The sequence below is a fragment of the Gorilla gorilla genome, chromosome 6 (genome assembly GCF_029281585.2).
Source record: "Gorilla gorilla gorilla isolate KB3781 chromosome 6, NHGRI_mGorGor1-v2.1_pri, whole genome shotgun sequence".
Lineage (NCBI taxonomy): Eukaryota > Metazoa > Chordata > Mammalia > Primates > Hominidae > Gorilla > Gorilla gorilla.
Window position 1 is genome coordinate 113854246 of NC_073230.2, and position 22183 is coordinate 113876428.

The 22183-nt window shown below is 46.8% G+C and overlaps 1 long non-coding RNA gene across 2 annotated transcripts in view; it reads right to left on the reverse strand.

Moving 5' to 3' along the window:
* Positions 1-22183, reverse strand: part of LOC101142525 (uncharacterized) — a 79554-nt gene that overhangs the window by 27296 nt on the left and 30075 nt on the right. The window contains exon 3 of one of the 2 annotated variants that reach the window (XR_010134726.1): positions 4704-4788. This is a non-coding gene — a long non-coding RNA (uncharacterized lncRNA). Of the gene's footprint in view, positions 1-4703; positions 4861-22183 lie in introns of those variants that run through there. The other variant, XR_002006917.4, reaches the window with a different exon arrangement.

Genomic DNA, 22183 nt, shown 5'->3' on the forward strand with positions numbered 1-22183 from the left:
ATGTGGCCTGGGCTTCCTCACAACATGGCAGCTGGGATCAAAAGGCAAGCATCAGCAGCGTGCAGTAGCACGTCTGTAATCCCAGCGCTTTGGAAGGTCAAGGCAGGAGAATCACTTGAGCCCAGGAGTTTGAGGCCAGTCTGGGCAACATAGTGAGACCCTGTCTCTACAAAAAATTTAAAAATTATCCAGGTGTGGTGGCACACACCTGTAGTCCCAGAAACTCAGGAGGCTGAGGTGGGAGAGATTGCTTGAGGCCAGGAGGTTGAGGCTACAGTGAGCCCTGATTTCACCACTGCACTTCAGCCCAGGGAACAGAGCAAAACTCTGTCTCAAAACAGGGGGAAAAAAGGGGGGTTGGGTGGGACAAGTATTCCAAGACAGAACCAGAGAAAAAAGTATTGCCTTTTATGACCTCACTCTGGAAATCATTCAGCATCCCTTTGGCCATGTTCCATCACTTGGTGCGGTTACAAAGATCTGTCTAAATTCCTTAGAAAGGAAGGAGACATACACCCCACCTCTCATGACACAACGTAGAAAGAGCATGTAGGATGTGATATGTAGCTACATATTGGTGTAGCCAACTTTGGAAAACACAGTTTGCCACATTGTGCTTTATCTCAGTTAATCCTCACCCCCAAAAGAAACTGTATGCTATTACTATTTTACAGTAAAGGAAATGAAAGCTCAGAGAAGTGAAATAACTTTCCAAAGTCACATACTTAGTAAATGGCAGAGTAGAGATTCTGACTCCAGTGTTGAAGTCCTTGATCCCCAACCTGCTCTTCCTGCCATAGGTCACATTGCCTTATCTACAATTACAGAAACTGGAAGTTCAAGTTCCAGGTCTCCTTATAAATATGTACAAGTTCTTAGAAGAAAAATAAATATAGAAGCATTGGATTCTCTGCTCCTTCTATACTCAGGGCTGCAGCTTCAGAGTAGACTTTATAGAAATATTCTATTAGGCCCAACAGTACCAAGTACATTCACAGCCCAGGGGAGACATCAGTGGGCTTCATATGCCGCCAAAGAATAAGCCCAAAAGTACCTGCAAAATGGCCAGTGCACTTGGCACTGTTAGTTGCCACCATTTGGACCTTATCCAATTGACCCTAAAATTGGCCCAAGTACTTGTGGTAGCCAACTTCCACAAGGTGGCCCCAGCGATCTTTACCTCTTGGTATTCACACCCTTGTGTTGTAATCTCCTCCCACACTCTGTCAAAGTCGGTCTATGTGACCAACAGCATAAGGCAGAAAATGATGTATTACTTCCAATATTTGGTTTTAAAATACCATGACTTCCATCATGGGCTCTCTCATCACTCACAAGGGAAGCCAGTCGCCATGTTGTGAGGACAGGCAGGCAGCCCATGGAAAGGCCTGGAAAGCAAGGAACTGACACCCTAGCCAACAGCCAGCAAAGAACTGAGGCCTGCCAACAACCATTTGAGTGAGTTTATACACAGATTTTCCAGCCCCGGTCAACCCTTGAGATGACCGCAACCCCAATGAACAGCCTGGCTGCAACTTCATGAAAGACTGCATCAGAGCTACCCAGCTAAGCTGGTCCCAGATTCCCTGACCCTCAGAATAAATGTTTATTGTTTAATGTTTACATTTAATGTTATCAATAAACCGATACCTTTAGGGGTCATTTGTTACATAGTAATGGATAACTAACAGAGTATTGAATTTAAAATGATGATTATCTGTTAGTAGAAAGAGTTGGGGCTTTGGAGACAAGCACACTGCCTTTAAATCCTGATTCTACCACTCCCTGCGTGAATAGCATGGCCTCTCTGAGCCTCAGTTTCCTCATAAGAATGGGGATGATAAATTTATTCTCAAGACTGAGGATCAAAGGAAAGAAGTTAGAACAGGGAATATTCCTCTTCTTCCTTCTCAACATTTAATTTTTTAATTTTATTTATATTTATATTTTATTTTATTTTACTTTTGAGACGAGTCTCACTCTTTCGCCCAGGCTGGAGTCAAGTGGCACAATCTCAGCTAACTGCAACCTCTCCACCTTGGATTCAAGCGATTCTCCTGCCTCAGCCTCCTGAGTATCTGGGATTACAGGCACCCGACACCACACCCAGCTAGTTTTTGTATTTTTAGTAGAGACGTGGTTTCACCGTGTTGGCCAGGGTGGTCTCAAACTCCTGACCTCAGGTGATCCATCGCCTCGGCCTCCTAAAGTGCTATGATTACAGGTGTGAGCCACCACGCCCAGACCCTTCTCAACATTTTAAAACCGGAGTGAGGAATTGCCTCAGAGCAAGCACAACTTGCTCTGGTGATAATAATAATTGTACAACCAACTTCACCTATACTTTTATTCTTTCTATAGACACATTAGAAAGAGTGTAGCATTAATAGTAACATATCATGTATGTTTAAATCTTGTTATGCAGAAATGATAAACCAAAAAATCTGCTTATAGTATAAGAAAATAGTTACATTATTAAACAAACACAGTGAACATATTTTAGCTGCTTCCCATCTACATATAATCGGTCAACAATTCATAGACAAATATTTATTGGGTTCCCATTATGTCCCAGATATTGTCCTAGGTTCTATGAGGAATGAAAAATAGTCTAAGAAGGGCTGGGCACTGTGGCTCATGCCTGTAATCCCAGCACGTTGGGGGGCCGAGGCAGGTGGATCACCTGAGGTCAGGAGTTCGAGACCAGCCTGACCTACATGGTGAAACCCTGTCTCTACTAAAAATACAAAAATTAGCTGGGCATGGTGGCACACGCCTGTAATCCTAGCTACTTGGGAGGCTGAGGCAGGAGAATGGCTTGAACCTGGGAGGCGGAGGTTGCAGTGAGCCAAGATTGTGCCATTGCACTCCAGCCTGGGCAACAAGAGTGAAACTCAGTCTCAAAAAAAAAAAAAAGAAAAATAGTCTAAGAAATCATCTCTGTCTTAAAGGAATTTATAGACTTTTTAACATAATATGAAAACCAAAATACTGGCCAAGCACAGTGACTTATGCCTGTAATCCCAATGCTTTTGGAGGCCAATGCAGGAGGATCACTTGAGGTCATGAGTTTGAGACCATCCTGGACAACACAGTGAGACCTCATCTGTACAAAAGTTAAAAAATTGTGCTGGCATTGTGGTGCGTGCCTGTAGTCCCAGCTACTTAGGAGGCTGGGGCAAGAGGATCACTTGAACCCAGAAGTTCAAGGCTGCAGTGAGCTATGATCTTGCCACTGCACTCCAGCCTGGGCAACAGAGTGAGATCCTGTTTCAATTACAAAAAAAAAGAAAGAAAGAGGAATATCTTACGCTGTAAGTGAAGTTGCAAGGAAGTAAATGACTAAATAACAGCAAGGTGAATTGGCTTCAAATATGTGGATCTTAATCTAAGATTTACTGTTTACTAGCTTTGTGGATTGAGGTATAATCACTTACCTATCTGTGCCTCAATTTCCCCATCTGTAAAATTGGGCTAATAAGGTATGAGGTATGCCTCACAGAGTTGCTGTAAGGACCAAATGAAGTTTTATATATAGAAGTATGCACACACACACAGAGTGCCTGATATAGGAAAAGTACTCCATTTCTTTTTCTTTTTCTTTTTCTTTTTCTTTTTTTTTCTGAGATGGAGTCTTGCCCTGTCACCTAGAGCTGGAGTGCAATGGCTTGATCTCGGCTCACTGCAACCTCTGACTCCCGGGTTCAAGCAATTATCCAGCCTCAGCCTCCCGAGTAGCTGGGATTACAGGCCATCATGCCCAGCTAATTTTTGTATTTTTAGTAGAGACGGGGTTTCACCATGTTGGCCAGGCTGGTCTGAAACTCCTGACCTCGTGATCCACTCACCTCGGCCTCCCAAAGTGCTGGGATTACAGGCGTGAGCCACCGTGCCCAGCCCATTTCTAATATACATAATACGTGTGGGTATTTGTTTACGTGGGGGTTATAGGCTATTGAGAAGAGAGGGATAAACTGGGTTGGAGTGTGGAATGTGCTGGGAGATATTGAAAAAGTACTTCTTGAATCAGCCTTAAGACCAAGCTGGCTTTAGATGGTCTGGGAGGAGAGAGGAATCCCAGAGAGATGGGAGAACCCAGCCTACTCTGATGTAGGGGACATAGCCTTAACATCTTCCTGCCACAAAGGCGCTGCCACCAATAACAATTCCACCTTGTTAAATAAGAAATAGGCCAGGTGCAGTGGCTCACGCCTGTAATCCCAGCACTTTTGGAGGCAGAGGTGGCCAGATCAGGAGTTCGAGAAGACAGGAGTTCGAGACCAGCTGGGCCAAATAATCAAGGGTGCCTGTCTCTACAAAAAATATAGAAAAATTAGCTGGGCGTGGTAACCCACGCCTGTAATCCCAGCTACTCTGGACGCTGAGGCAGGAGAATCACTTGAACCCGGGAGGCAGAGGTTGTAGTGAGCCGAGATTGCACCACCGTACTCCAGCCTGGGCAACAGAGCTAAACTCTGTCTCAAGATAGATAGATAGATAGATAGATAGATAGATAGATAGATAGATAGATAGATGGATGGATGGATGGATGGATGGATGGATGGATGGATGGATGGATGGATAGATGGATGGATGGATGGATGGATGGATGGATGGATGGATGGATGGATGGATGGATAGATAGATAGATAGATAGATAGATAGATAGATAGATAATAGAACAAATAATAAGAATGGCTTACCTAATGTAGGGCTGAAGACTGTGTTTATTAGCTCATTTCATCCTCAAAACATGCCATGAGGTAGTAGTCCACTTTCATCCCCATTCTGCAGAGGAAGAAACTGAAGCTCAGAGAGCTTAAATAACTTGCCCAAGATCATGTAGCTAGTGAGCAGCAAAACGGGGCCTCAAACCTCAGCAGTTTTGCTCCAGACCCAGGGCTCTTAACTGCTCTAATAAATTTCCACTGGTTAATCAGTGATACATTTTTCACTCTACTTAACATTTTCCCACCACCTAGCCAAATCGCCAGCCAATTGAACGGAAATCTCTTAGGAAAGGTAAACTTATTTTAAATTAGCTAAAGTTAATACTAAACCAATAGAACTTTATCTGGATTAGTCACAGAGTAATGATTTTTAACCTTTAGGGGTCAGGGTCTCCCTTCAAAAATCTGACAGTAAATAGGGCCTCTCTCCCTAGGAAGATATACATCGCCACTCCTAAAAACGTGTGCACAGAATTTCAGGGATTCCCTGATGCCCAGGGAGGAACCCTAAGTTATCACCTCTCGACCTCACACTTCCCAAAGCCAGATAAAGCTCCTCCATGTGTAAATAGTCTGGGGGTCACACTGGGGACCCAGACTCCCCCTCCCCAGCCCCCGCCCCATTAGCACAAATAATCAAGTGTGCTGGGGTGGGAAACTGTTCTGCCCACACACATACTCAAATTACAGACTTTCCCTTCAGCTGTGTGTGTTTTATTGAATGAGCACTTGAGTTCTTGGTGAGCCTGTCGTCTGGGGATGCCAAAGCTTTCCTACTGCTAAGGTAGAGCAGGAGCGGGCTGTGGGCGGGCCCTGCTGGAGAAAGCCTTCGCGACCAGCTGGTATTGCTGCTGAGAAGCCACTTCCAGCCTAACAGCCCAGAAAAAGCTAGAATTAACCTAACCCAGGTCCCATCCTGAAACAGCTCTGTCCCATGTGTTGGTGGAAGCCAAAAGCATAGTAAATAGTCTTTGAGTCTCTAGGGGTGGCAACTTGTGGGAAGGCAAATAATTGGCAGATAAAGGCTGGTTAGGAGAGCTCCTTGGCGTAGATTTCCTCCAGTATCACCTCCAGGCCCAAACGGTCCAGTGTTGTCTTTAGTAGTTAACCTTTGTTCTCCCTGGTAGAAGAGGAGGCCAGGATATCTTTTGTCTCTGGAAATCTATGTCCTGCTTTTAGGCAAATAGAGGGAGGGCAGAGAGCTTTCTCCATCTCCTTAGTTGTCTTCAGCTCAACAATCCTTCATATTTACGGGAAGCATATTCTGGTCTCCTACATGTGCATGTATAAATAAATGACACTTGACAAATATGAGCCAGTATTGAATTTAGGTGAGGGTGGGTACATGGATAGGTATGTATTCTACCACATGTTTAAATATTTTCATAAGAAGTTAGAAAAAGAAGACATTGAGGGAAAGCTCAGAGGAACATGTACCCACATGTGCCAGAAAGGAAGCCTGCAAAGCTACCCTGGCCACACCAGGGTGAACAGAATAAACTTGTTATGGGCTAAACTGTGTCTTCCCATAAATTCATATGTTGAAGTCCTAACCCCCACTATCTCAGAATGTAACCATATTTGGGGATGGGGGTCTGTAAAATGGTAATTAAGTTAAAATGATGTTATTTGGGTGGGGCCTAATTTAACATGACTAGGGTCCTCATAAGAAGAGGAAATTTGGGCTGGGTGCGGTGGCTCATGCCTGTAATCCCAGCACTTTGGGAGGCCGAGGTGGGTGGATCACCTGAGGTCAGGAGTTCAAGACCAGCCTGGCCAACATGGTGAAACCCCATCTCTACTAAAAATACAAAAATTAGCGGGGCATGGTGGCAGGTGCCTGTAATCCTAGCTACTTGGGAGACTGAGGCAGGAGAATCTCTTGAACCCGAGAGGCAGAGTTTGCAGTAAGCTAAGATCATGTCACTGCTCTCCAGTCTGGGCGACAGAGCAAGACTGTCTGGAAAAAAGAAGAAGAAGAAGAAGAAATTTGGACACAAACACACATATGGGGGAAGGTGATGTGAAGACACAGGGAGAAAACAGCCAAGGAGGGAGGCCTACAAGCCAAGGAGGGAGGCCTGGAACGGATCCTTCCTCATAGATCTCAGAAGAAGCCAACCCTGCTGACACCTTGATCTTAAACTTCTAGCCTCCGCAACAGTGAGAAAATAAATTTCTGTTGTTTAAGCCACCCAGTCGGTGGTTCTTTGTTAAGGCAGCCCAAGTGACTTACTCAGTTCGGCTGCTATAACCAAATTCCTTAGATTGGGCAATTTATAAACAACATAAAGTCATTTTTCACAGTTCTGGAGCCGGGAAGTCCAAGATCAAGGCTCCAGCAAAGTTGATGTCTGGTGAGGGCTGCTGTCTGCTTCACCGATGGCGCCTTGTGTCACTTCGTCACATGGTGGAAGGGTCAGAAGGGCACTCCCCCCAACTTCTTTTATAAATGGATTAATGGCATTCCTGTGGGCAGATCCCTCATGACTTAATCACTTCCCAGAAGGCCCACCTGGTAATACTATCACATCGGGTATTAGCTTTCAACATATTGGAACATATTGAAATTTTAGGGAGACACCAACATTCAGATCAGAGCACCTAGCAAACTTATACAGAGTTCCTTTTGATTTGCCATGCAAGTGCAGGGGTGTTTTTCCATACCCCCAACCAGTGATGTCTCCTTGAAACTCCACTCTGGTAACTTGCAGATTCCACATTGGGTGGAGCATGACAGGAAGGTCCACCCAACTCTGGGCCTTGAGAACAGAGCTTTGCTTGTCTGAAAGCAGTTGCCCTCTGGCTGGTGGTGCACATGTGTTTCTGGGCTCCAGAATACTGCACATCTGAACAGTTGGAATCCAAGTCTGACACATGTTGGTCCTGTACTTTTCCTAAGTGCTTGCTTGTTTTTCTGTCTTTAAAGTTAAGAATGAAGGCCCGGCGCAGTGGCTCACACCAAAAATCCCAGCACTTTGGGAGGCCAAGGCAGGTGGATCACATGAGGTCAGGAGTTCAAGACCATCCTGGCCAACATGGTGAAACCCTGTCTCTACTAAAAATACAAAAATTAGCTGGGCATGGTGATGTGCACCTGTAATCCAAGCTACTCGGGAGGCTGAGGCAGAAGAATCGCTTGAACCTGGGTGGCAGAGGTTGCAGTAAGCAGAGATCGCACCATTGCACTTCAGCCTGGGCAACAAAGTGAGACTGTCTCAAGAATAAATTAAATAAATAAATAAGAATGGAGGTATATGTGTGCGTGTTGGGGAAGAGGGAATCTAGCTATAAAAGCCCTATAGCTAATCTTTATACTAATTAACCATTAATATTTACTAATACTTAGAACTACAGTTACTATTTACATAGTATACAGCCATAGCTTATTATTAAAATATTTAAATAATTTCATAGTTGATTATAAATAGCATCACCCCTGTTCCTCACCCAGTGCCTCTCTGGAAACTCCCCACAGCCCAGCAGCTAATAGGTTAATGCTGGCACTGAAGTGTTCTCCAGAACCTGCTCCAGCACAATCTTGACCTCCAATCTGCAAAGAAGGAGCTTCCTCTGCCCTTACTGGTTGTTACATGTTTTTCAAGTTCATCCCTGCTTGGTATGTTCCCAGCACTGCCCTCTCAATTCTTTATGCTACATTATCTCACAGCAACCTGGAAACATACACTATGAGTATTTCCTTTTGCCTGTAAAGAAACTGTGGCTCAGAGCAGCTAGAAGGAGGCAGAGTTCTTAACCACTGCTCCCTATTTTCCAGCTGTGCCCCCTGAAATTGGTATGTGAGAATTCTTTTATTCTCAGAAGAGCAGCCAAGAAGAGTTGAGAGGCTACAGCCCCAGAGTGCTGGGAAGGCTGGGTGTTCTCAGGCCTCTCCTTTTCTCCAGGTAAGATCTCCCCACACTGGCTGGGTGCAGTGGCTCACACCTGTAATCCCAGCACGTTGGGAGGCCAAGGCGGGTGGATCACTTGAGGCCAGGAGTTCAAGACCAGCCTGGCCAACATGGTGAAACCCTGTCTCTACTAAAAATACAAAAATTAGCAAGACTTGGTGGCACATGCCTGTAATCCCAGCTACTAGGGAGGCTGAGGCAGGAGGATCACTTGAACCCAGGAGACGGAGGTTGCAGTGAGCAGAGATTGCACTACTGTACTCCAACCTGGGCAACAGAGTGAGGCTTTGTCTCAAAAAAAAGCTCTCCCCATACTGAGAGAGGTCCCAGGTCACAGTAAAAACAAACGACAAAGAGTCCTGCAGGCAAACAGTTTTCTTTTCTTTTTTTTTTTTTTTTTTTGAGACAGAGTCTCACTCTGTCACCGAGGCTGGAGTGCAATGGCACAATCTCCGCCCACTGCAACCTACACTTCCCAGGTTCAAGCGATTTTCCTGCCTCAGCCTCCTGAGTAGCTGGGATTACAGGTGCACACCACCACACTCAGCTAATTTTTGTATTTTTAGTAGAGATGGGGTTTCACCATGTTGGTCAGGCTGGTCGCGAACTCCTGACCTTGTAATCTGCCCACCTCAGCCTCCCAAGGCAAACAGTTTTCTAAAGCTGCACAATGGTTCTGAGCTCCTCACTGCAGGAATTATGGGAACTCAAGAGGACCCCTCACTGGCATCGTTGTACCCCTCGGAGGGCACAGGACTGCTGAGAAGGGGGGCATGACCCACTTCAACCTTTGAAAGCCATGGCAAAAGTCTGCATCGCTGTCTGCTGGAACACCTGGACACTCTCCTGGCTCCCACCCAGGCCCTGATTGTTTTGTTGTAGGAACCCTACAGGCAAGTCCCTAACAATGCTCTGCCAACTTAGTGGACACTCGCCCAGACTGTGCGTGCAGGGAGGCCCACCTCCTTTCACCCTTGCCCTGCCTCCTGATTTCCTGGTGACCTTCTAACTTTGCTTGGGTCTTTCCCATGGCATTTAACCCCTGTGTGACCTGAAGACTCTATAACCCTAAAAACCAGTCCTGCTAACCAGCTGGCCTGGGTACAATAGCACTTGGAAAGCAAAGTCATGGGACTGAAACCAGAAGAAAACCTATTCATTAGAGGAGCAGCTGGCAGCTGGAAAACAGAAGGAGAGAGAAAGGAAGGCCAGTTCCTACCTCCTGTAGGACCGATTAACCAGGGATTTCAGAGCCAGTCACTCAGCCTGCCTAAGGCCCCCTAGGCCCCTCTCCTAATGAAGGCAGTGATGCTTATCATATCTCCCACATCCTTCCCAGCAGGGCTCAGAAGGGCAATCCCGCTGACAGGAGCTTTGAGATGGAAAGCAGTGGAGGGAGCGCAGGGGGTGGGGGGCGGGTTGGTGGGGGTTGGTGGGTGGGACCCAGGCTCTGACTTTGACAGTCAAGAGTATTCTTCGTCTAATTCCTCTCTCCAATTAAACATCAAAGAAATATTTCCAAGGGCATATGTTATTATTAAAGAATTTTATCCTTTGAAAAAATTTACAAGTAATATATTTTCACTGAAGAAAAAAATAGAAAATAAAAAGATGACAGAAAAGTCACCTATAACTAGGAGCCACTTTCAACATTTAGAATTCATTTGCTTTTCACACACAAAAAAAACGAGACGATACTGTACGTATGCACAACAAAAGATCATGAAGCCAAGCACAACAGCTCACGCCTGTAGTCCCAGCTACTCAGGAGGCTGAGGTGGGAGGATCACTTGAGCCCAGGAGTTTGATGTTACAGTGAGCTATGATTGTGTCACTGCACTCCAGCCTGGGTGACAGAGTTAGACCCTGTCTCTAAAAACAAAGCAACAGTAGATCATGAACATCGTTCCATGTCAATAAATCCACTTCCTCCACACCCTTCTTAATGGTTGCAGTATATTTCATCGCGTATTTAAAAGGTGATGGAGTCAGTCAGTCCCCTACTGTTATGTGTTTAGATTCTTTGTGAGGGAATTTAAATTCTTTTATGAAGGGACAGACTGAGACTAGAGGAGATGATATCCCAGCCTGTTCAATAGTTCTCTTCCCATCATCCGCACCCACTCACCCACCATCTCACTCACCCACCAGCTCACTCCAACCTGGCTACTCTGCATTTCCATCTATTATGTTCCCTTAGACTCAACCTCAGGAAGTTTTCAGATGTGTTCCTGTGTCAGCCCTGTCCATAAACGTGTTATAGGGACCACAACATCACCTCTTATTTGGGCTTCCCCCTTTTAGCCCTCAGAGACAACAGACTACAGCTGAGGCAAAACAAGTGGCTTCAGCTAGATCTTGTTTCCAGCATCATGTATTTTATTAGTGGAAGGTGACTTCCCAATTACAGTGTTGGCACCACACACACACAAAACACACACCCATTAGTGTCCTGCTGGATTAGACAAGGGACCTTCAAACTGGCTTGCAGGGAGTTAAAACACTCCTTCAGTGAGAGTGGGCTGAGGCAGGGTTGGGAATCAAGAGATGAGATGAGAAATGATCCAAATAGATGAACACACACACACACATACACATACACACATGCATACATGCACACATATACATGCATATACACACATACACACACGCACACATACACATGCATACACGCACACATGCACACACATACATGCATACATACACGTACCCACACATACATACATGCACACACACACACATACACGCACGCATATACACGCACACATGCACATGCACACATACACATACATGTACACACATACACATGCATACACATACACACAAACATGCATACATACACATACACACATACACACATATACACATACACACACATACACACACGCATACACACATGCCTACGCACACATACATACACATTCACACATATACATGCATACACATACACACACACACACATTCACACAGATGTGCTCCAGAGCCTCTCCACATAGGAGACGAAAAGCTTTCATAAGGAACCAAAAGTTGCATCTTCTGCATTTCAAAGGGAGAAATACCAGGACCTGTGAACTGAATGCAAGTATCTATTTTGCCCCATTTGACACTACGTCCAGTGTCAAAGGTGTCCTGGGGGTGCTGACCCAGCACTGGACTGAAATGAAGTTGCAGATGTATATTACTACACGTTTCTCATCACCTCCTCCTCCTTAGTCTCGTGAAAGGGATATAACTTTAAGGCCCTTCCCTTTCTCATTTCCTCATTGTGACATCAAGAACACCCTTGAGACCATACTGTGCCTTTAAATGATTAAATGAATTTAATTTAAATGATACAGCTTCCAAGGGAAAAAGGAACAAGGGGCAAGGGGAGGGGAAGGGGAGAGGTCACTCCTGCTTTCGGCAATTGAAGGGACTGACTGCCAGCCTCTCCCCTCCGCAGGGAGTGTTCCAGCAGCCACGCCCCTGACTCACCTGCCTCATTCTCTTAATGGTACCCACCCTCTCCAAATCTCTTAATGGTACCCACCCTCTCCAAATTGCCCAGACTGGGAAACCTGAAACCATCTTTGTCTTCTCTTTCTTTTTCCCCTCATTCCTAAACATCTATTTCGTTGTCAAGTTCTGTGGGATTTTTCTTTTTCTTTTTGAGACACAGTCTTGCTCTTTTGCCCAGGCTGGAGCATGATGGCACAGTCTCGACTCACTACAACCTCCCTCCTCCTCCCCATTTCAAGTGATTATCATGGCTCAGCTCCCCGAGTAGCTGGGATTACAGGAGCGTGCCACCACGCCCAGCTAATTTTTGTATTTTTAGTAGAGACGGGGTTTCACCATGGTGGCCAGGCTGGTCTTGAACTCCTAACCTCAAGTGATCCGCCCACCTCGGCCTCCCAAAGTGCTGGGATTACAGGCGTGAGCCACCGCACCCGGCCTTGGGTTCTTTCTTTTCAAACACTTTCCCACACCCCCATTCCTCCCTTTCCATTTCCATAGCAACTACCCTGAGGCCTTTACCTCTCACATTTGAACTGTCAGAGCCTCCTGTTTACACTTTCCCACCCACCTTCTCCTTAATTCCTCCTAGCCCATTCTTACCAATGGGATTCATATCCTTGACAGATGATTTGCTTTGTTGCCCTCCTACTACAAAACTCTCAAGGGATCCCCTTTGCCTATCAAAGGCCACTTCTTTGGCCTGGCAGGAAAAGCCATCACATCATTTGGCTGTGTCCTGCTCTCCTACCCTTTTCTCACCCTGGCTGCTTCTGTCCACCTCCCAGACATTCAAGTGATTTAGTCTTCCGTGGAATGCCCGCCTGTCCCTGGAATTCTACACCTGGAATGCCCAGCCATTCTCATCTTTACTTTTGGAATCAGAAGGACTATTCAAAGCAAATCTCCATAAATCTGTCACTTATCTTGCACCCACAAGAAAGCACTCTCTCGACTATATCTTTGTTCTTTGTACCTTTCACCCTGTATTTTATTATCTGGTTAAAGTGCTATTGGAGCCGGGCACGGTGGCTCACACCTGTAATCCCAGAACTTTGGGAGGCAAAGGCAGGTGGATCACTAGGTCAGGAGTTCAAGACCAGCCTGGCCAAGACGGTGAAACCCCGCCTCTACAAAAAATACAAAAATTAGCCAGGTGTGGTGGCGGGTGCCTGTAATCCCAGCTACTCAGGAGGCTGAGGCAGAGGATTGCTTGAACCCAGGAGGCGGAGGTTGCAGTGAGCCAAGATTGTGCTACTGCACTCCAGCCTGGGCAACAGAGCGAGACTCCATCTCAAAAAAAAAAGAAAAGAAAAGTCCTATTGGATTACAATTCCTAGGGCACAAAGGCTGAGTTTTGTTGGTCACTGTACTGCCTGTAGCTCCAGAAAATTCTGAATTTATGTGAGCTCCACTAAGCAATTATTTCTATCAAATACTACTAGCCCAGAAGCCTCAGAAGTTCACCCACTTCCTGAATTCCCAGTCATGACAGAGTGGACATTTACCCTTGCAGAAGGAGGCTAGACTGTTGTCATAGGTAGAATTATGACCCCAGCAAAATTCTGTGTTAAAGTCTTAACCCCTAGTACCTCAGCATATGACATCTAGAGGCCAAGGAAAAAGTTCCCTTTTGCCCTCTCAAGTTTCACTGAAAACTCAACTCATTGAAAGGCAGGTTAACTGGAGAAAAGCAACACACATTTATTTAACATGTATGCACAGAAGTCATCACAATGAAGACCCAAAGATGCAGGGGAAATTGTCCATTTTTATGCTTAGTTTAATAAAGTACGGACAACCGTGTAGAAATATGATTGGACCTAAAGGGGATCTACTGCTAATAGACTGAGGGGGGAAACCCAGCAAGGCCTCTCTGTCTAGATTCTTCTTGGCCTCTCTGAGCCAGCATTCCTTCCTTCTGGGTGTGGGGCAGGACTCTCCCTGGAATGGGGGTCTTATGACTATAATCAAGCAAGGTAGGTCAGATAATTTCTTTCATTTTTTCTTTTTTTGAGACAGGGTCTCATTCTCTCACCCAGGCTGGAGTACAGTGGTGCAATCTCGGCTCACTATAACCTCCACCTGGAATTGGTTGCTTCTGAGGCCTTCATTTTGGGTTGTTGTTTTCTGAGCCCTGACATACCTTATTCGGAGATGAGATCTTTACCAAGGTAATTAGGTTAAAATGAGGAGCAACCAAAGTTCTTCTCTGAATCCCATCTCTAATCCAATTTGACTGATGTTTTTATAAAAAGGGAACATTTGGACAGAAACCGACATGGATGGAGAGAAGATGATGTGAAGACACAGAAGGAAGGTTGTCTACAAGCTAAGGAGTGCAGGAGGCTACCAGAAGCTAGAGAGAGGTCTCCAACAGATGCTTCCTCACAGATCTCAGAAGGAATCAGCCCTGCCAAAGACGTGACTTTCAGACTTCTAGCCTCCAGAGCCACAGGACAATATACTTCTGTTGTTCTAAGCCACCTAGTTTGTGGTGCTTTGGTAAGGCAGCCACAGCATACTACACAGCTGGAGTCCTGAGAAGCCAGAGGGCCTCCAAAGTGAACCCCATCTCAGGGCTGGGGCCGCAGGTCCTGGGAGGGCAAAGGTAAGGCTCTGAGATGCCCTGAGCAGAAGAACAGAGGCACTTACGGCTCCAATGAGCTCATGCTCAGCCAAGCGGAATGGCTGGTCAGCCACACAGGGCGTGGGCCAGTAGTTGGTCCACCTGACACAGGCCTTTGAAGACAGCGTTTTGTTTCTGCAAGTGAGCAGGGGAGGGTGGCATGGAGACAGGGGCCGGAAACTCTGCTGAAGGGCAGACCGTTCTTCCAGGCCCCAGGTGCTTCCGGCCAGACTCTTTTAAAGAGACATGGAAGGACATCATCAAACGTGGCAGCGTAGCCAAGCTCTGCCCTGGAAACCCCTCTCTAGTTACTGCTTTCCACTGACGCTTCTGGTGCCTGCTGCCTCCTCAGTGGGAGGGACCAGTGATGTGAAAATCCTTTTCCTCCTGACTCAAAGGAGCATTTCCTGAACCCTCCTTACTCAAAACATGTCCACTTGCCCCCCGGAGTCCCAACAGACATGCTAATTCTATTGGGATTTATTTGATAGAATTGGATTAGCTAACAGTGTCAGGGTTCCCAATGAGCAGACAGGAAAACTAAGGCAGGGCCAAGGGGCCCAGCGTCCATGTAACAGTAACTACCATGGTAATAGGGAACACTATGAGCCAGGCCTTGCTCTAAGGCTGTGCTGCCCATTATGGCAACCACTGGCCACGTGTAGTTACTGGACACTTGAATGTGGCTAGTCCAAACTGAGTTATGTAGTAAATGTAAAAATACACACTGAAATTTAAGGAGTTAGTATGAAAAAAGAATATTAAAATATCATTAATTTTTTTTAACTTTTATTTTAGGTTCAGAGGTACGTGCGCAGGTTTGTTATATAGATAAACTCGTGTCATGGGGGTTTGTCGTACAGATTATTTTGTCACCCAGGTATTAAGCCCAGTACCCAATAGTTATTTTTTTCTGCTCCTTTCTCTCCTCCCACCCTTCATTCTGAAGTAGGCACCATTGTCTTTTGTTCCCTTCTTTGTGTCCATGAGTTCTCATCATTTAGCTCCCACTTATAAGTGAGAATATTTGGTATTTGGTTTTCTGTTCCTGCATTAGTTTCCTAAGGATTATGGCCTCCAGCTCCATCCATGTTCCCACAAGAGACATGATCTTGTTCTTTTTTATGGCTGCATAGTATTCCATGGGATATATGTACCACATTTTCTTTTTCCAGTGTATCATTGATGGGCATTTAGGTTGATGCCATGTATCACTATTGTGAATAGTGCTGCAAATTCTCATTAATATTTTAGAAATATTGATTACGGGCTGGGCGCGGTGGCTCACACCACTGGTAATCCCAGCACTTTGGGAGGCCGAGGTGAGTGCATCACCTGAGGTCGGGAGTTCGAGACCAGCCGGGCTCACCTGGAGAAACCCCATATCTACTAAAAATACAAAATTAGCCGGGCGTGGTGGCACATGCCTGTAATCCCAGCTACTTGGGAAGGCTGAGGCAGGAGAATCGCTTGAACCTGGGAGGTGGAGGTTGTGGTGAGCCAAGATCGCGCCGTTGCACTCCAGCCTGGGCAACAAGAGCAAAACTCCGTCTCAAAAAAAAAAAAAAAAAAAGAAAGAAATATTGATTACATGTTAAATGGATACTATTTATATTGTGTTAAATTATATTATTGAAATTAATTTTACTTTTCTTTTTACCTCTTATAATATAGTAGCCATTAGAAAATTTTAAACTTTAAGTTACATGTCTGACATTTATATTTCTCTTGGAAATGTCAGGGAGCAAAAACTTTCCCTCGACCCACTTAGCTTTAATCACTGGGAGCCTGCAAATTAAACTGACAAGCTGGGTGTGATGGCTCATGCCTATAATCCCAGCACTTTGTGAGGCCAAGGCAGGAGGATCGCTTGAGCTCAGGAGTTCAAGACCAGTCTGTGCAACATGGTAAGATCCTATTTATACACACACACACACACACACACACACACACACACACACACACAAAATTAGCTGAAAAAAAAAATTGGCATGGTGGTGGTGGGAGGATTGCTTGAGCCCAGGAGGTTGAGGCTGCAGTGAGCAGTGATCATGCCACTGCACTCCAGCTTGGGTGACAGAGCAAGATCCTGTCTCAAAAATAAATAAATAAACAAACTGACAAAAGACAGATTACCAAGAGGAAAAAATATATATTTAATTACTTACTTATGCAAAGGAGTTCACAAAGAACTGTGATTCAAAGAGGCCAATAGAATTTGGGGGCTTATATATTACCATCTAACAGGGGATGCGGAGAGGCAGATGGACATTTTTGAGAGAACAAATGACTTCTTAGAAAGTGGGTGAAGGACAGCACTTAGGGAAAAACAAATTACTCTTTGGAAAGATACACGGGCCCTTAGCAACATAGATGGAAGATATGATACTTTTGTGACAAATGTCTGCTTGGATATGGTGCCAACCTTCTTTGCCTAGCAGAGATTAGGGGAGGCGATTTACAACAGTTGAGTTCTTTGGGGAGGCTCTGTTTTTAGGCAGATAAGGGATTTTAGAAACTCAAATGCCTTCAGCTCAAAATAATTCTTAAGCCACAGTGGTTTATCCTAGACGCTTTCAGGTGGCCCTGTTCCAAGCACAGCATCTGAACTCTTAGCGCAACCTGCAGGGTGATGTTATTCTCATTTCTATTTTAGAGACAGCACTCAGTCCTTAGACGTTAAGAAACTTGCCCAAGGTCACACAGCTGGTAGAAAGAGAAAACCAAGGGAGTGCAAAAGTAGCAGCAGAGAAATCTGTAAGGTGGTGAGCAATGAGGGTGGCCTGAAGTAGGGAGTAGCAGTGAGACAAAAAGATGAGGTTTGATATATATTTTTTAGGTGGAAGTACTTGTGGTGGTCTGTGTGAGGAGCAAGGAGGATTGGGGGAAAGAATGATTCCAGGTGTCTGGATTAAGGCATGGGAGCCTTTGGTTCTGTGCCTAGACCTGAGCTGCCTGGTGAAAGAGGCACAGATGGAGTGTTCACAACCTAAATTTTCTGTTTACTGACTCCATTATTTGGAAGTTCTGTCACCTCTTGGTACTTAATTACCTCGGGAATAATAGAGTCTCTCCTAACAAGTGTTGTAATGAAAAAGAAATAGGATAATGTATGTAAAAATTCTACATACATGTTTGTTAATTGTTTTAAAAGAGAGCGCTTTCAGAGGACCCAGAAACGTTCCTGGCCTCCCCTCTCTCTTTCATTTCTCAGGCTGCTAAATCAATGATTAGCTCTCAGGCCAGCTCCCCTGGAAAGCGCATCAAAGGGAGAATGAACAGAATGGCTTCTCTCTCCCAAGGAGGCTGCCTCATCAGGGTCACAGCCCCTCTGCCACCAGAAAGCCTGTATCTGGGCCAGAGCCACAAAGGCTAACAAACTCCCTTCATGTCGGCAGAGAGCAAAGAGTTGGGGGTCCATCTGGGCCCCTCTCCCCAACTCTCTAGGGGCAGCGAGAGGTGACAGCGTGCTGGCAGCCTTCACAGCCCTTGCTCACTCTCGGCGCCTCCTCTGCCTGGGCTCCCTCTTTGGCGGCACTTGAGGAGCCCTTCAGCCCGCCGCTGCACTGTGGGAGCCCCTTACTGGGCTGGCCGAGGCCGGAGGCGGCTCCCTCAGCTTGCGGGGAGGTGTAGAGGGAGAGGCACAGGCGGGAACCAGGGCTGCGCGCGGTGCTTGCAGGCCAGCACGAGTTCCGGGTGGGTGTGGGCTCAGCGGGCCCGCACTCATAGCAGCCGGCCCGCCCTGCCGGCCCGGGCAATGAGGGGCTTAGCACCTGGGCCAGCGGCTGCAGAGTGTGTGCTGGGTCCCCCAACAGTGCCGGCCCACCATCGCTGCGCTCAATTTCTCGCCGGACCTTAGCTGCCTCCCCACGGGCCGGGCTCAGGACCTGCAGCCCGCCATGCCTGAGCCTCCCCCACCCTCCGTGGGCTCCTGGGCGGCCCAAGCCTCCCCGACGAGCGCCGCCACCTGCTCCACGGTGCCCAGTCCCATAGACCACCCAAGGGCTGAGGAATGCGGGCGCATGGCGTGGGATTGGCAGGCAGCTCCACCTGAAGCCCTCGTGCAGAATCCACTGAGTGAAGCCAGCTGGGCTCCTGACTGGTGGGGACTTGGAGAAACTTTTTGTCTAGCTAAGGGATTGTAAATACACCAATCGGCACTCTGTACTAGCTCAAGGTTTGTAAACACACCAATCAGCACCCTGTGTCTAGCTCAGGGTTTGTGAATGCACCAATCAACACTCTGTATCTAGCTAATCTAGTGGGGACGTGGAGAACCTTTGTGTCTAGCTCAGGGATTGTAAACGCACCATTCAGCACCCTGTCAAAACAGACCACTCCGCTCTCTGTAAAAATGGACCAATCAGCAGGATGTGGGTGGGGCCAGATAAGACAATAAAAGCAGGCTGCCCCAGCTGGCAGTGGCAATCCGCTCCGGTCCCCTTCCGGGCTGTGGGAGCTTTGTTCTTTTGCTCTTTGCAAAAGAGCTGCTCGCTCTTTGGGTCCACATTGCTTTTGTGAGCTGTAACACTCACAGCGAAGGTCTGCAGCTTCACTCCTAAAGCCAGAGAGACCACAAACCCACCGGGAGGAACGAACAACTCCAGACGCGCGGCCTTAAGAGCTGTAACATTCACCGCGAAAGTCTGCAGTTTCACTCCTAAAGCCAGCGAGACCACGAACCCACCAGGAGGAACGAACAATTCCAGACGCGCCGCCTTAGGAGCTGTAACACTCACAGCGAAGGTCTGCAGCTTCACTCCTGAGCCGGCGAGACCACGAACCCCACCAGAAGGAAGAAACTCCGGACACGCCGCCTTTAAGAACTATAACACTCACGGTGAGGGTCCACGGCTTCATTCTTGAAGTCAGTGAAACCAAGAACCCACCAATTCCGGACACAGCAGGATCCCACCCACAGAACCCCCAGGTGCACAGCTGCATATCCTCAGGGGAAAACTCCCCTCCCCTGCCACCTTACTGATAGTCTTCACTTCCCTGAGAACTTTCCCAATCCTGTGCAATGCCTGAGTGGTACATTGTATTCTATGAGAATGGCGCCCCCGCCTCCAGAGTTGTGCAACAAGACTTCCATGAATCAAAGCCCATCGCTGGCTGCCTCCTCTAGCCCTGCATAGCCCAGGTACATCTGAAAGGAGTGAGAAGTGTTTTGAGGGCTCTCCCTGTCTCTTCCTGCACCTCTCTCTTGTGATCCCAGGTAGGCACCTGCTCTGAATCTTGCTCTTCCTCAGTTGCAGTCCCGGGTGGAAGCAGATCAGAATCGAATGAGTGGCCCCTCTGCCATCCTGCCCTGGCCTCCACCTTGCCACTCTCATTAGACTGGGCATTCCTGGTATGTGGTGCTCAATGTTTGTTGAATGAATGAATAAGTAAGACTCTGCTAAGATCTCTGCCAATAATAACCACAGAGATAGTTATATTATTTTAATGGAAGTTTCTTTAAAACCAAGACAATTACAAGAGCCAAAGGATTGACAGCTCTACTGATGGCATGTCTAGAAGAGACCCTTAGAGAAAGGAACCTTTCCAATCCTTTTTAGATGATACCAAGCAGGCAACCGCCTCCCCCAGACGCTTGCCCCAGTCTCCTATGGAAGGTTCGGGTAGCCTGGACTGCAGCTCTTCTAGGCAGCTTTCCAGTTGTATTCCCTGGCATAATTGTAACTTCAACACCTAGGTCTTAAGAAACATGTGTCCAGGCACAGTGGCTCATGCCTGTAATCCCAACCCTTTGGGAGGCCAAGGTAGGAGGATCGCTTAAGGCCAAGAATTTGAGACGAGCCCAGGGAACATAGTGAGACCCCATCTCTATAAAAAATTAGAGGCCAGGCACGGTGGCTCATGCCTGTAATCCCACCACTTTGAGAGGCCGAGGCAGGCAGATCACCTGAGGTCAGGAGTTCGAGACCAGCGTGACCAACATGGAGAAACCCCATCTCTACTAAAAATACAAAATTAGCCCGGTGTGGTGGCGCATGCCTGTAATCCCAGCTACTCAGGAGGCTGAGGCAGGAGAATCACTTGAACCCAGGAGGTGGAGGTTGCAGTGAGTCGAGACCGTGCTACTGCACTCCAGCCTGAGTGACAGAGTGAGATTCCATCAAAAAAAAAAAAAAAATTAGAAAATTAGCTGGTGGTTTGCGTCTGTAGTCCCAGCTACTTAGAAGGCTGAGGCAGCAGGATTGCTTGAAGTAATGCAGCAAGCTATGACTGTCCCACTGCACTACAGCCTGGGCAACAGAGTGATACACTGTCTCTAAAAAAGAAAGACAAAAAAGCAACATGGCCTGGGTTATCTGGGCAACACATTCCACACATCTTGGAGGACCCTCACCTCCTGATAATCAAAATGAGCATTTCCATGTTTCATATTTCTGAGTGCCTGTCAACAGCACACCATTTCACAGCAGAGCAGGGACTAGAGTGAGGCATAGGAGGCACTCAACATGGGTGCAAAATTCTATTTTTTTTTTTTTTTTAGATGGAGTCTCGCTCTGTCACCCAGGCTGGAGTGCAGTGGAGCGATCTTGGCTCACTGCAACCTCTGCCTCTCAGGTTCAAGCCGATTCTCCTGCCTCAGCCTCCCGACTAGCTGGGATTACAGGTGTGTGCCACCACAGCCAGCCGATTTTTGTATTTTTAGCAGAGACGGCTTTCACTGTGTTGGCCAGGCTGGTCTTGAACTCCTGACCTCAGGTGATCCACCCACCTCAGCCTCCCAAAGTGTTGGGATTACAGGTGTGAGCCACAATGCCGGGCCCATGGGTGCAAAATTTAAGGGGCCGCCAAAAAACTCAGTAAACAAGATAAATATTTTAGTGCAGTTCTTTTAAAATTTTTGATATTTTGTTCATCGTGGATAATTTTTTATTTTTATTTTTTAGTGGTTGCATTAAAATATTGTTTATCATGGTTGCTGAGTCTTTTGGCACCCATTGGACTTTGTACGCTGATCCGGTATCTCCTTCATCTCAATCTAGTCTCAGTCTCTGAAGAGCAGAGCGCACTCACCTCAACTCCGATCTCTAACCAGTGCTGGCTTGTGAGAACGGGCTTGAAGAAGATTGATAGGTTGATGGTTGGGCTGGAGCATAGAGTAGCTGGAGGCCCCGTCTACCTCTTTCAGAAAGCCACGAAAACAGATAGGCAGGGGGCCAAGTCTATTGTTCCAAAGTTTCCACAGGCCTTGAACGGCCCTTGGGCTTTGTGGTCTGGTGATCAGAGCTGTAAAGGTTTCTAAACAATCAGAGGCCTTTGATATGGTTGCCAACACCCACATTTTCCATTCTGGGAACAATGCCATCAAGGGCCACAGCCTCAGTCCCCCACCTAAGTGAGGAAGTGTCTGCTGGTTGCTGGTGGGAGCAGGTCCTGTGAGGGCAAGGGTCAGAAGGACA